Here is a 12,829-nt window from a genome sequence, read left to right on the forward strand (position 1 = left end):
AACAATTATCTTTTAATTCTGGTAAGTAAAATGCAATCCCTTGAAAATGTCTTCCCTGGCACTTACTCTACTCCCTCTTTTTGGACCTCTTAATAACTACATGGTACAATTTCAGCACTGTTTCTCTAATTTTCATATTTTTCTCTGCTATTTCCAATTCCTTGGTAGTTTTGTTCTTTAATATGATATATTTTTTCAACTTTATGTCCCAATACTTATCTTGATTCTTTTCATTACTGTCATCATATTTTTTTTATTACCAAAGACGTCTTTACATGTTCTCAGAATATTTTATTTTATACAGTTTTTAGAATAGATACATAGAATACCATTGTTTGTATTTTTATTTGTTTGTTTTTGGATATTGAGTATAGCTTTTTTTTTTTTAAAGATCTTTTCTACTTTATACATTGTCTGTTTCTACAGTGGTCCTTCATTGTGTTAATTAGTCTTTCATATCAGAAGATTTCCTCAATTGTCTAGTGATTCCTGGTTATTTGTCCACAGCTGACTGTTAAGAACTCTAAAATTCACCAGAATCTGGGCTTTGGATGGGAAAATTTCTATAGACAAATCTGGCTGGGCCCCTGACTAAAAGTATCTGCAATTCATTATCTCTGATTAACTTCCTAAAGAGAAATCCTTCATTGTCCTTTCTGTGCTCAAGGATGAGGGTATCTAAACCTCCTAGGAGATGCAGAGCACACAGATGCTGGGCCTTCTCAACTTTCAGTGTGCAAGTTTCCACGCTTTTCTCTGTTTTTCAGAATGTGTTTGGTGCCATCAGCTGCGTTTGGTGCCTCCAACATAATGCCTGTTCAAACTCTCCAGAGCATAAAACTCTAGCCTGGATGCACCAAAGAGGGAAAATTTAGCTTCAGATATACCCGCACTTTCAAGATTACCAGTGCCAAAATTCCTGTGGATTTCTGGGATGCTGCCCTGCAGATGGGTTTGTTCCCAGGCATTTCTTCCTAGGATTTGTGTCTCAGCTTTTGTCTCAGCTTTTCCTTATCTGATAAATCTGTTGCCACTTGTGCATTTATCGACAGCTTCCAGCATTTTGTTTATGTTGCTTTTCCTCCTGTATCTTTGACCTTGTGAATTTTGTCTCCCCATCCCCTCCCCCCTCTGCTTTTCAATCTTCTTTTTCTTACACTATTGGAATTTCAGGAGGCAGTAGGTAAAACCTATGTATTCATGGACTACATTTGTATCACTTATAATCGGGAGACAAAATGCTTCTATCCTGCCCCCACACCCAAAAGAAAGCAGTGGTCATACAAAAGAAAGTTAGAGAAGTTGAAAGTTATATTTTAAAAGTGAGTTTAAAGAATTAAAATTTCATATTAATATATAATGTTTATACTTGAACAAATTACCCTGTCCTCTTTTTCAGGCATTGTGGTAAATTTACATAAATGTTTTATACTATATTTAGTCAAGATAAAACAACAACAGCAGCAACAAAATCAATAAAACATACCAAAAAAAAAAAAAAACCCAAAAACCAATAATGTGGGTTAGTGTTAATAATATACTATGAATAAAAAGAAGCTGATAGTTTAAAAAAAGAATTCTAGAAAATCTGTTACGGTATTACCTTAGATAGTGTGTCTTTCTGTAAATTGGCTTTAATTTTGGGAATCAATCCCATTAATGCATTAATGACTAGGCAGAATTCAAAATGTTAATTCAGTGCCAAATGTTCTGACTGTGTTAAATCTAAGTTGGCAAATTATTTTCTTTACATACTGGGAACAATTTCTAAAATTAAATATGAAGGTCCTTTGGTAACCGTGTAAGAGTTCTTACTCTAAACAAAATCTGAATGTCATTACCGATTATAAGAACTTGCTTTTCAATGGCATCATCAGGAAACATTATGTTCTTTTATTTCCATATCATGTAGGTGCCAAATTGAATTTTTGATGTAATAGTCCAGCTTATTATATGTGGCCGTATGCTACATTAATACCAATAAACCAATGAAAGAAATAAAGAAAGAAGGAAGATGGTAAAGAAGGAAGAAAGGAAAAAAGAAAAGTTCTAATTTAATATTTTCTATGGATTTTTACATGTCCTTATGATAGGACAGCTCATTTCAAAGTGCATTGGCATGACATCATTTTTATTGTGTCTTTAAACAAGACTCTATAGTTGGCAGAATAGACTATGTCCTAGTTTATAGAAAGATATATAAGGAAAACATAATAATATACAAGGAAAACATGGCTAAATTTGTATTAGATACAAACTTTTAAAAAACTAATTAGTTCAAGGTTTTTTCCAGTAATGTGTGCACATCCATTATTACATATTTTAATGTGGACATCCTGTAATTCTTAGACTTTAATATACAATGGATAAGATATGTTTTTAAAACCTTAAATATGTCCCAGTTTTCTAAATATCCACATTTACATGCTTAGCACTTTGGTTTTTAATTATATCAGCTTTAGTCACCAGTATATCAAACATTTAAATCAGAAGAAGTTCTGATCCTTCAAAAAAGGTAGAATTTTAATTCAGTAGTTTTTAAAATTTGATTGAACCATGTAATGTAAGTTTCATTTTCCTCCTTAGATCATCTGCATTATTGCCATTCTAGGGTAGCTTAAAAGGCAAGGTGAAAACAATTTCCCACTGGTCTAGTGAAAGATTTATTTGAATTCCTTTTTTATTTTTATTTGTTAATAACTATGGTAGCAGTGACATAGCCAGGCTCCAGCAGAGACTGCTGCCTTGGGTCAGTCACATCTTTTGATGTGGAAACAGCCTCCTTAGTATCAAAAAGAAGCAGTGCAATCTTGGGTTCTGATTTCTGTGCATTTCTCCTGTTAAGAAGTCCCTTCATGAAATAGCTATGGTTCAGAAGGGATTTGGGGTAAATACAGAGCATTTGTTTTTAACACAAGCACTTAGCCTGACATACTTGACTAGCTCTGAGGGACTGAAGAGTCACCAGATGGAGGAACTTGGCAACGTGAGTTATTTAGGGCGGCTTAGAAAAGAACACTGAGGACAGAAACCATTTGGCTTTACTGAAGTCCTGCTTAGTCCAAAATACTTTCTATCATCTGGGTGAAAAATAGCTCAGAATGAGTCAAGGAGAGGATAGTAAATAAATAAACACAGAGTAAAAGGCTCAGGAAAGCATACCCAAGATAGGCTGAGATAGAATACCCAATCTGTGTGCCAATATGGCCCTCTGAGTCTAAGTGAAAAAACGTTTAACTTAGGTCAGCAATTCCATCAGTAGTTTCTATTTTTATCCAGCCAGAAGCTACCTGACATAAATGCAGTGGAGTCCATCAAAGATTCTTGAAAAGGTAAAATTTCAAAAGAGAACTGACAAAAATTTTATGAAACTTCATTTTGCAGGTGGATTTTAAAAGGCTGAACAGGGGTTGGAGGTAATCCTCCCAAGATGCATCAAAAAGCTTAAACGGGGCTTCCCTGGTGGCGCAGTGGTTGAGAGGCCACCTGCCGATGCAGGGGACAGGGGTTCGTGCCCCGGTCCGGGAAGATCCCACATGCCACGGAGCGGCTGGGCCCGTGAGCCATGGCTGCTGAGCCTGTGCGTCCGGAGCCTGTGCTCCACAACGGGAGAGGCCACAACAGTGAGAGGCCCGCGTACCGCAAAAAAAAAAAAAAAGAAAACAAAACAAAACAAAACAAAAAAAAAAAAAAAAAAGCTTAAACGGGTGAAGGGAAAACACTTCAATCTGAGATTAAAAAGGAATCATTGCTGCTTTCTTGGTTATTTAATGTTTTCTCCAATATAAATCATTTAAACTAATTCACATTTGGTTACTCCTGAAATTCACTGCTTTGGAATAAAAAGAGAGAGAGAGACAGAGTATCCACTGGCTTTGCTTTATTTCTGTTACTTTGTTGTTCTTGTTGTTTTTGTCATTATTCATATATATGATATGTGAAATTGTTAGCTTTCAGTTTTCCAAAACTCCTCCTTCTTTTCCCACCATTTTTCTTATCTGAACAATACAAAATATTGAAGCCAGTCTTTGCATTCACTTAGTTAATTAAACCATTTACCTTCAATTTCCATTTTTTTTAAAATGAAGGATTGAAATCAAGGATCAGTTAAAATAATCCTCATTCCTAATTTAAAAACTCTTATTGTCAAAGTTACAACCACAAATGTTTCTATCATAAATTTTTGCAACATCATATAATTAAATACCTATAAAATTCTGATTTATTGATGTAGCTTAATTCCAATACTCCTTAAATCCTTGTTAAGGTAATATAGTTTATATTTCAAAACCTTTTAAACTTTTGGGGTGTTTGTCCCAGATGAGTAAAATGTGCTAGGCTAGAATTATTATAAATGCCAGTTTTACTTCCTTTTGAAAGATTAGAAAATATAATTCACATTTTTTAATCAACCAGTTATCCTCTGCTGACATGTGTCTATTTTTGTAATGCATTACAATGATGTCTTGGAAAAGCTCATTTCAAACATTTATCATTATCAGGAAAAATCTCAGAAGGTCTTTCAGTCTCATAGTTGTTTAGCTATCATTAGATAAAAGGAAAAAAATGCTATATTTTCCCTTGGGTTTTTCCTTTCTTTTTGTTGCTATTGTTGATTGGGTTTTTTTCTTTTTGTGGCTTTAGGCATGGAGAACCTTGTTAATTTCAAAAAGTACTGCTTGGTGAGTCAGGTGGCTCAAATGAAGTGACTCAAGGAAGTGAAAAATGTTCATGTTGTGTTTGATGCTTTTGAAATTTTCTATGTCAAGATGGTTTGCCCAAGGACATATTTTCTCACTTTCTGTAAGTTGTTTTGCCACACCCGCCAACTTATTGCTTAGACACATTTCTCTTTATGGTGCTTTTTCAAAATGCTTTGCCTAGTTTAGTTGAAGCTTGTAAACCTCTTACATTTTTTAAAGCTATCACCTTTAACTTGATTTTATTTTAGAGTAAAAAACTGATATATCACTTGATATATTTCAGATGTTATTAAGTAAAAATTTGTGCTTCCCTCATGACCATATGAGCTCACTCATCTAATCACTGCATTTGGAAAAACAAGTGATTATCATAGGAATTTTCTTTCTTCCTTTCTTCTTTTTTAAAAATTTACCCTTAAGAGATAAAAGTCAATTATCTTTAACTTTAACAAAGTATACTTTATTTCCTGTGGTAAGACACTGTTTTCTGTATTGTGCCTTTCATAGACATCATACATTTTTACTGTAGAGGAGAAAGTATAGCATTTATTTACTGCCTACTCTATGGCAGGCACCATGAATGATTTAAAATATATATTCTTATTAAATACTAAGGCCATCATATATTGTCTATTTAATAATTAGAAATCTAAGGTATTAAACATGTAAGCCAACTTTCCAAAGTCATAGAATTAGTGTCAGGGACAAATCTTTATTTCAAGTGTACATAATTGCCAAAAGTATATTATTTTCTTGGCTTTATATTATTACTGATATGGTTCAACCTATATAATACTAAGCATGAAATGACTACATAAGAAATTCTCCTGAACTCCAAGACTCAAAGGGCATAGGTTCTTAGTGGTGATATAGAGAAGTGACGTTGTGCTTTGGTGAAGTAACTTTCTCAGCTTAGACAAAAACAAGAAACTGATTCTTCTCATTAAAATCTTATTTAAACATTTTCTTCTTATACCAAATCACCACAAAGAAGACACACATAAATATCAAGAAGATGCAGAAAAGAAAGCATTTGAATAAAGCAGAATTCAATTTCTATGTAAATAGACATTCTAGGGGCAATAAGTGAAGCAAGTACAGTGGACCTCACTTTCCATTGATTCTGTATTTGAGAATTTCCCTTTTCACTAAAATTTCTGTGTGACCTCGCCTTGCCAGATCAATACTCGTGGGATTAACATATTGGGATTGGGATTGACATATACACAGTACTATGTATAAAATAGATAACCAACAGGAATCTACTGTATAGCACAGGGAACTATACTCAATTTTTTGTAATAACCTATAAGGGAAAAGAATTTGAAAAGGAATGGGTGTATATATATATATATATATATATATATATATATATATATAACTGAATCACTGCACTGTACACATGAAACTGACACAATATTGTAAATCAACTATACTCCAATTAAAAAAAAAGTAAAAGTTAAAAACAGAAACAACAACAACAAAATACTCATAGTGTTTTCTGGTCATTTGGAGACATTTACAGAATGGCAAAAGTTCAAATTACTCAACACATATTTACAGCTGATCTCAAACAAGATGATGGCTTACCTTCTTGCTTTAGCTCTCAAACTGTAAGCAAGTGTCCTTTTTGTGGTCTATTTAAGTGCCACAGTTCTTCCATTTTTGTGCTTTTTGTTGATTACTTCACTTTTTTAATTGCCCCAGGGGTGGTCTCAAAGTGCTGTCCATCATCACTAAGTGCAGGAAAGATCTGATGTACCTTCCGGAGAAAATACATGTCTTAGATGAGCTACATTCAGGCATGAGTTATGGTGCTATTGGCTGTGAGTTCAGTGTTAATAAATCAACACTATTTTAAATAAGATGTCTTTAAAAGAAACAAACATAAAACAAATTTATGTGTTGATTTGTTGACAAAAATGTTAGGACTAGGAGCTTGCAGGAACCTAATTCTGTATTTCCCCTAGGCACAATGGTTTAGTATTCACTAATTCAGTTTTTGCAGAGACTTTATAGAACATGACTACTGGGAATAACAAAAATTTACTATAGTTGGCATTCTTCCAAAACATCAAGTGGGTAAATCTAGGTTTAAATGTACGATAATAAAGAACTAGAACTTTGAGATTATTCATCCTTTCAGTCCTCAAACAAGTGCATTCTATAATACAGTCTAAAAAGAGAAAATACTACACAAGTTTAAAAAAAAAAGGAAAATATAAATATCAGCAGAACTTGAAGGAGGAAAATTCCAAACCAGATCAGCAACTAAATAATGATATCATGACCTAATTACTCAGTGTCTTTTCCCTTCTATCTTCTTTTCCCCCTCCTCCTCTATCCTTTTCCCCATCTCACAGCATCAGTATTTATCAGAACTTGTTGATTATTCCTTTATAATGTTCCTTTTTTTAATACTTTGTCCTACTGTATATAAGTTAGTCTTTATTATTTCACACGCATATTATTAAAATAGTTTCTTGCCTTAAATATTCAATTAAAAATCACCCATTATCTCTCCTCAAATTATTTGTTTACTGTGGGTAAGAAACTTAAATACCTTGAACATGTTTTTTGAGGACATACACAAAAATCAAATGTGTGCACATCTACATATTTGTAAAATGCCATCCTGTATATGTTACTCATTTGATAAGAAATCGTATGATTTACCATTGTATGCAGAATGATCCCCAAATCAGTTGAATGTGTTTGTCAAGTGCAGAATAAATTGTGTCCTTGGTGATGATGAGCCAGATTCTCCAAATGGTTACCTAGGCTATATGGAAACTCCTATGTGGTACCATTGTGGGATGTCAGGAAGCCACAATTACCTGGAGGGGAGCCCTATGCTGACAATAATAGAAACTAAACGAATGGCAACTATGTTTTAAAATGAAAGATTAGAAACACTTGGGCAAAACCAGATTTAGTTTAGATAATCTGTTATGAAATATTAACTAGAATATCTGAGTCAAAATTGAAAATTCAGTCCTTCATCAAGATATTTCATAATTTACTTCATATCTTCAAGTCCCTGCCTCCTGCAAATGGAAGCATTGCAAGAGAGAAAAACATACTGTCATAAGATTCATACAAACCCCAAACTAAATAAAAGCCTAAGTGAAATATATTAGAAGTCCTGTTCCCATTGGCAGTAATTAGCCTGTTTGTCCATTTATCTCAGGGAGAGACAATGAATTTTGTGATTATTTATGACAGTCACATCTTACATGAACTATTGCAATTTTTCCATTTAATCTTTAAAGTAACTCAGTTAAACTTATATTCATTTTAAAGATTTGGAAACTCAGGTTTAGAGGTGTTAAGTGACATAGCTGGTAAGAGGAAAATTAATGGTTAAATTCAGCTTAGTCACTTCCACAGATCACAATTTACCAAACTTCTTTTCCAAAGTAGAAAGTAACATTTTTGAAGCCTAGTGGTGTAGTGAAAAACCACATGACCCTAGACAATCCCACAGATACACCGTATTATGGAAAACATGTACTTGAATTTATTTCATCCTTTGCTTTCAGAAGCAGGAATTATCATAGATTAAAAATGTGACCTGTATTGAATACTAAAACCTATTTTTCTTTATAATAGATAAACACAAAATATCAGTGCAGAGTGTTTTGTATCTACATTTATGTTACATACTTCTTAGGAAACTCTATAATCATTCATAAATCCTGGAACATTACTTAACTGCTTGGTAAAATCAAGGTTACTATTTCCTTTCCATGCTTGATACAGTTTTCACAGTTAAATATTGTGTAATCAGGATCCTGATTTTTTAAATAGATTTTTTTATGTAGTAAAACAAGCTCATGCAATCAAAATATAGGATGAAATAAACAGATATGATATTTTTTTGAGTATATTTTTAACATAAAATATTTCTCTAAGATGTCTGTTTTACTACTTGTAAAAAAGGAATAAAATAAGAAACATTTCTAATTATATTATTGGTTAGCCTATGCACAATATAAAACAGTAATTAAAAGTCAGAGACAGAAAAATGTAAAAATATGACCATGACTATTGGTCTTACTTATTCAAAATATTTTAAATGTTAATCTTTTGTTTCTTTCAAAATTATTTGTTTACATGTATATAAATGTTCTATTAATGTTTTATATTTCATACCATCTGAATTTCACATCAGGAATTTGTATTCACTTCATACTTTCTTATATTCAAGTTGACATTCTTTAAATATACATATTAATTTAACAGTGTGATTTGGTAATACATAACTATTTACACTGTCTCATTTATCAGACAATCTGATCTCTACTCCATATTTATTTTTCCCAAATAAAATTCCTCATTATTTTTATAAGATTGGTGCTCTATTCAACACGTCATTGTTATAACAGTTGTTATTTTCCATTAGGCTAAATGCACCTAACTTGTATATCACCTTTTATGATCTAGTCTCAAATCACATGGTGACTTACTTTTCTAGTGGAGGCCGTCACAAAGGTCCACTCAGATTCATGAGGAGAAGGCATAGATTCTTCACCTTGATAGGAAGGTGGTAAGATTCTTAAAATTCATGTGGAATATAGCCATTTTCGGAAAATACATTCTGCCGCAGCTGCCTTCCTACTAAATGGGACGACAGACACCCTTATTAATTACACCTGATCTCTAAGTGTTGTTTTCTTGTTTTCCTTTTTTTGTTTTTCTGGGTTTTTTTAGTATGGTTCTTAGTTCCTAGCAGTTGGGCCATAGTATATTTTCTTCATTTGCTCTCTCCTAGCATTTTCATTTCTGTAGGCCTGTGATTTTCAAACCTGTATCCTAGTGAATTAAATTACTACATATTTGAAAGTTCAATATGACTATTTTAAAAACATTTTCAATCAGAGTATAATTCCCACGATTTTACTGTTCCATGTGATTTAATCAATTTTCAAGGATTTTTCCATATTTAGTATAATCCATAATCCACTAAAAATTGTTTTCTTAAAATTGCTATCTGTGGTTTGACAAATGTGTGTACATTATATACAAAAAGTGTATGATTATTGATGGTAAATATATCTGAATGTATCATCTAACCAATCCCTTAAATCAATAGGTTATTAAAATAAAATATTAATATACTAAACTAGTTGCAAAATGTTGCCTAGCTAGTTAATAGAAGAAAAAGAAAGCATTAATTAAGCACCTATTTTTGTTAAAGGGTCTGTGCTGTAAGCTGTGAACATAAATAATGCATAAATACTATTTATTCCCTTCCTTCCTTCCTTCTGTCCTTCCTTCCTTCTGTCCTTCCTTTCTTCTTTCCTTCCTTCTTCCCTCCCTCCCTCTTTTCTCCTCTTTCTTTCTTTTCTTTCTTTCTCTCATTCCTTCTTTCTTCATTCATTCATTCATTCAACAAGTATTTCTCTACTGCGTACTATTTGCCAGGTGCTCTCCTGGACACTCAGAATATAGCAATGGATAATATACACAATATTCTCTGTTCAAAGGGAGTGTATACATTTTAATAAATTAGAAAAAATACATATATACAGATTTTTTCATGATAAGTGCCATGAGGTAAATGGAGTAATATAAAACAGAAGATAAGGGGAAGCAATAGGGTGTGGGGGGACAATAGAGATTTTTATCCCTATGAACCTTATGTTCTTACGGGAACAAACACATGATCAATAATTTTTGTGTAGTATGGTTGGTGTAGGTATATTTGGTTTGTCACAGAAGCATACGAAACACAAAGAGCTAATTATGCTGTTTTATATGTTAACTTTTGTCAGCTTCAATGTATTTATCTGTAAAATAATATATCTATCCTAACTTTCCATAATAATATTCCATCTCAAATATATATGTGACTAATTATAAAATAATTATTTGTTATTTAAGTTCTTAAAATGCAAAGTCTTAAGTACCAATGTCTTTGATACCAGGGTTTTTTGCAAGGTAGCTTAAAATAATCAGCACTTTACAGTTTTTAAAAATGCTAGATTATATTTTATTTAGTAGCCAGGAATTGTATCACAATACAACATTTTCTATTGCTTACTAGAAATAAAGTCATTCTGAATTTCCAATTGCACTTAATACTAACATCTAAAATCATTTTCTGAATATTAAACCAGTTCTTTTCTAAAGGCAGTAGTATACTATGTACTAGAAAAAAATGAATTTTTATTCTGTCACCCCTCTTTGGAAGATTTTCTTATACTAGAAAAAACAAGCAATCATAAATATAATTTTCTATGAGCATAATGTAGGTGATAATTTGTAAGCACCTTTGAAATTTTTCTTCAAATTTGTCTGTTGATTATACTCTCATTTGTATGACATTGCTATGTGAAATTATTTTTATATATACTTTTATAATAATAAAACTTTAAACAAAAGTAGTAAATTAACATAAGTACTGATATATAAAAAGGTAATTCTCAGTCTGTGCATACATGAGAAAAATTGTTTATTAATGCTTTCTTTGCAGATTATAGTTGAATAGATAATAAAAATTAATAATATATTTCCTTCTAGTTCTGCTGGTGAAACAAAGTATTTATAATGAATCTACTGTGATGCATTAAATGTGCAGCACTGGTGCTATTTTAGATAAGTTAGCCTAGATCTATTTTGATAATTTATATTAAACATCTATTTATTCTCGGTTCTCTTCATTGTGTTATACATAATTGACTAAAGAGAAGGACTAGTTCACTGCTTGCAGAAGGAAAAACTATTGCTTGGAAACTTGAATCATGAAAGGAAAAATATTTGGACAAACGATAAATGCATATAGTGACTTTACAAAATTTATGTACACAATTCATTTATCTAATAATTCCATACACGCTTTTTTATTTATAAAAATTCCAAACCAATATATTTTGAGGCAAAGCCTTTTGAACAGTCACAAATAGTTGTTTCATGTTCTCTATGTTTAAGCCCTGAGGGAAATACAGAAAGATACATATTTTTTTCCTTTTAAGATATGAATTCTCCAGTTAAGGTAAGGCATAGTACAATTTTTAGCAAGGCTTTTAAAGTTAGCAGGATCTGCAAAGAGTCAAGTTTTGGGAAAGTCACTTCACTTCTCTGAATTTTTGTTTTCTCATCTATAAAATGGGGATAATAATCATAACTATTTTACAGTGCAATGGAAGTAAATTGATAATCACTATGCCTAATACTTAATAATAGCTTAAAAAGTGTTTTATGTTATAAGCCATTGTTGTTGTTAGTAACACTGGATGCTCTACGGTCCAAAACAAATTTAAATTTAGCATAACAATGCAATTTTTCTATAAGAGGCAGAGAAGATGGCTATCAAATATTGAGTGTTAACTGTGTTTTAAAATATAACCCACTGAGGAGTCAATTGGAAATGTCATTTTACATTAAGCACAAGTATTTGCAGTGATGATGATTGTGATTATTTGGCCTAAGAATCAAACCAAAGATGGCTTTTAATCTAGAAAGAAATGAAACATTTTTGGAGATTATTCTCTTTATCCATTATTGCTCCTTGACCATATTGTATGTATTTGCATGTTGGAGGATAAAAAGAAAAGAAAAATGGTTGAAAAGGGACAGAGTAAAGATGATTGTTCTTACATATATTTAGAAAACACTGGTTCAGGAAGGAACAGACTGATATACAGAGATGTAAGTAGTATGGACTCAATGACTTTTCACTTCAGGAAAATCAGTAGTTAAACCATTTTTTTTTTCTCTCTGTATGGAAAGGCATTTTTCAACTTGTCTAATTGATTAACATCCTGAAAATAATGGAACTACATAAGCTCCAACTTTCTACTTCTGTAGAAAAGCTGGCTAAAGTTACTATGGCATAAACATTTTTTGCCTGGCAGTTTATTGCACTCCATGGGCCCTTTGAAACAATGAAATCATGACAAAGATGTAAAATAATGGAAGGACAGTTTGTTCAGTTTATAAATCTATGTAAATTACATAAATAGCAATGCTTTTCAAACCTTGTATTTATGAATCAACTGGAGAGGATGCTCAAATGCACTAGGGGTAAAATGTACTTCCCTGGTGGCACAGTGGTTGAGACTCGATGCTCCCAATGTAGGGGGCCCAGGTTCGATCCCTGGTCTAGGGAACTAGATCCCACA

The sequence above is a fragment of the Delphinus delphis genome, chromosome 18 (assembly GCF_949987515.2).
Source record: "Delphinus delphis chromosome 18, mDelDel1.2, whole genome shotgun sequence".
In the NCBI taxonomy this organism is placed as follows: Eukaryota; Metazoa; Chordata; class Mammalia; order Artiodactyla; family Delphinidae; genus Delphinus; species Delphinus delphis.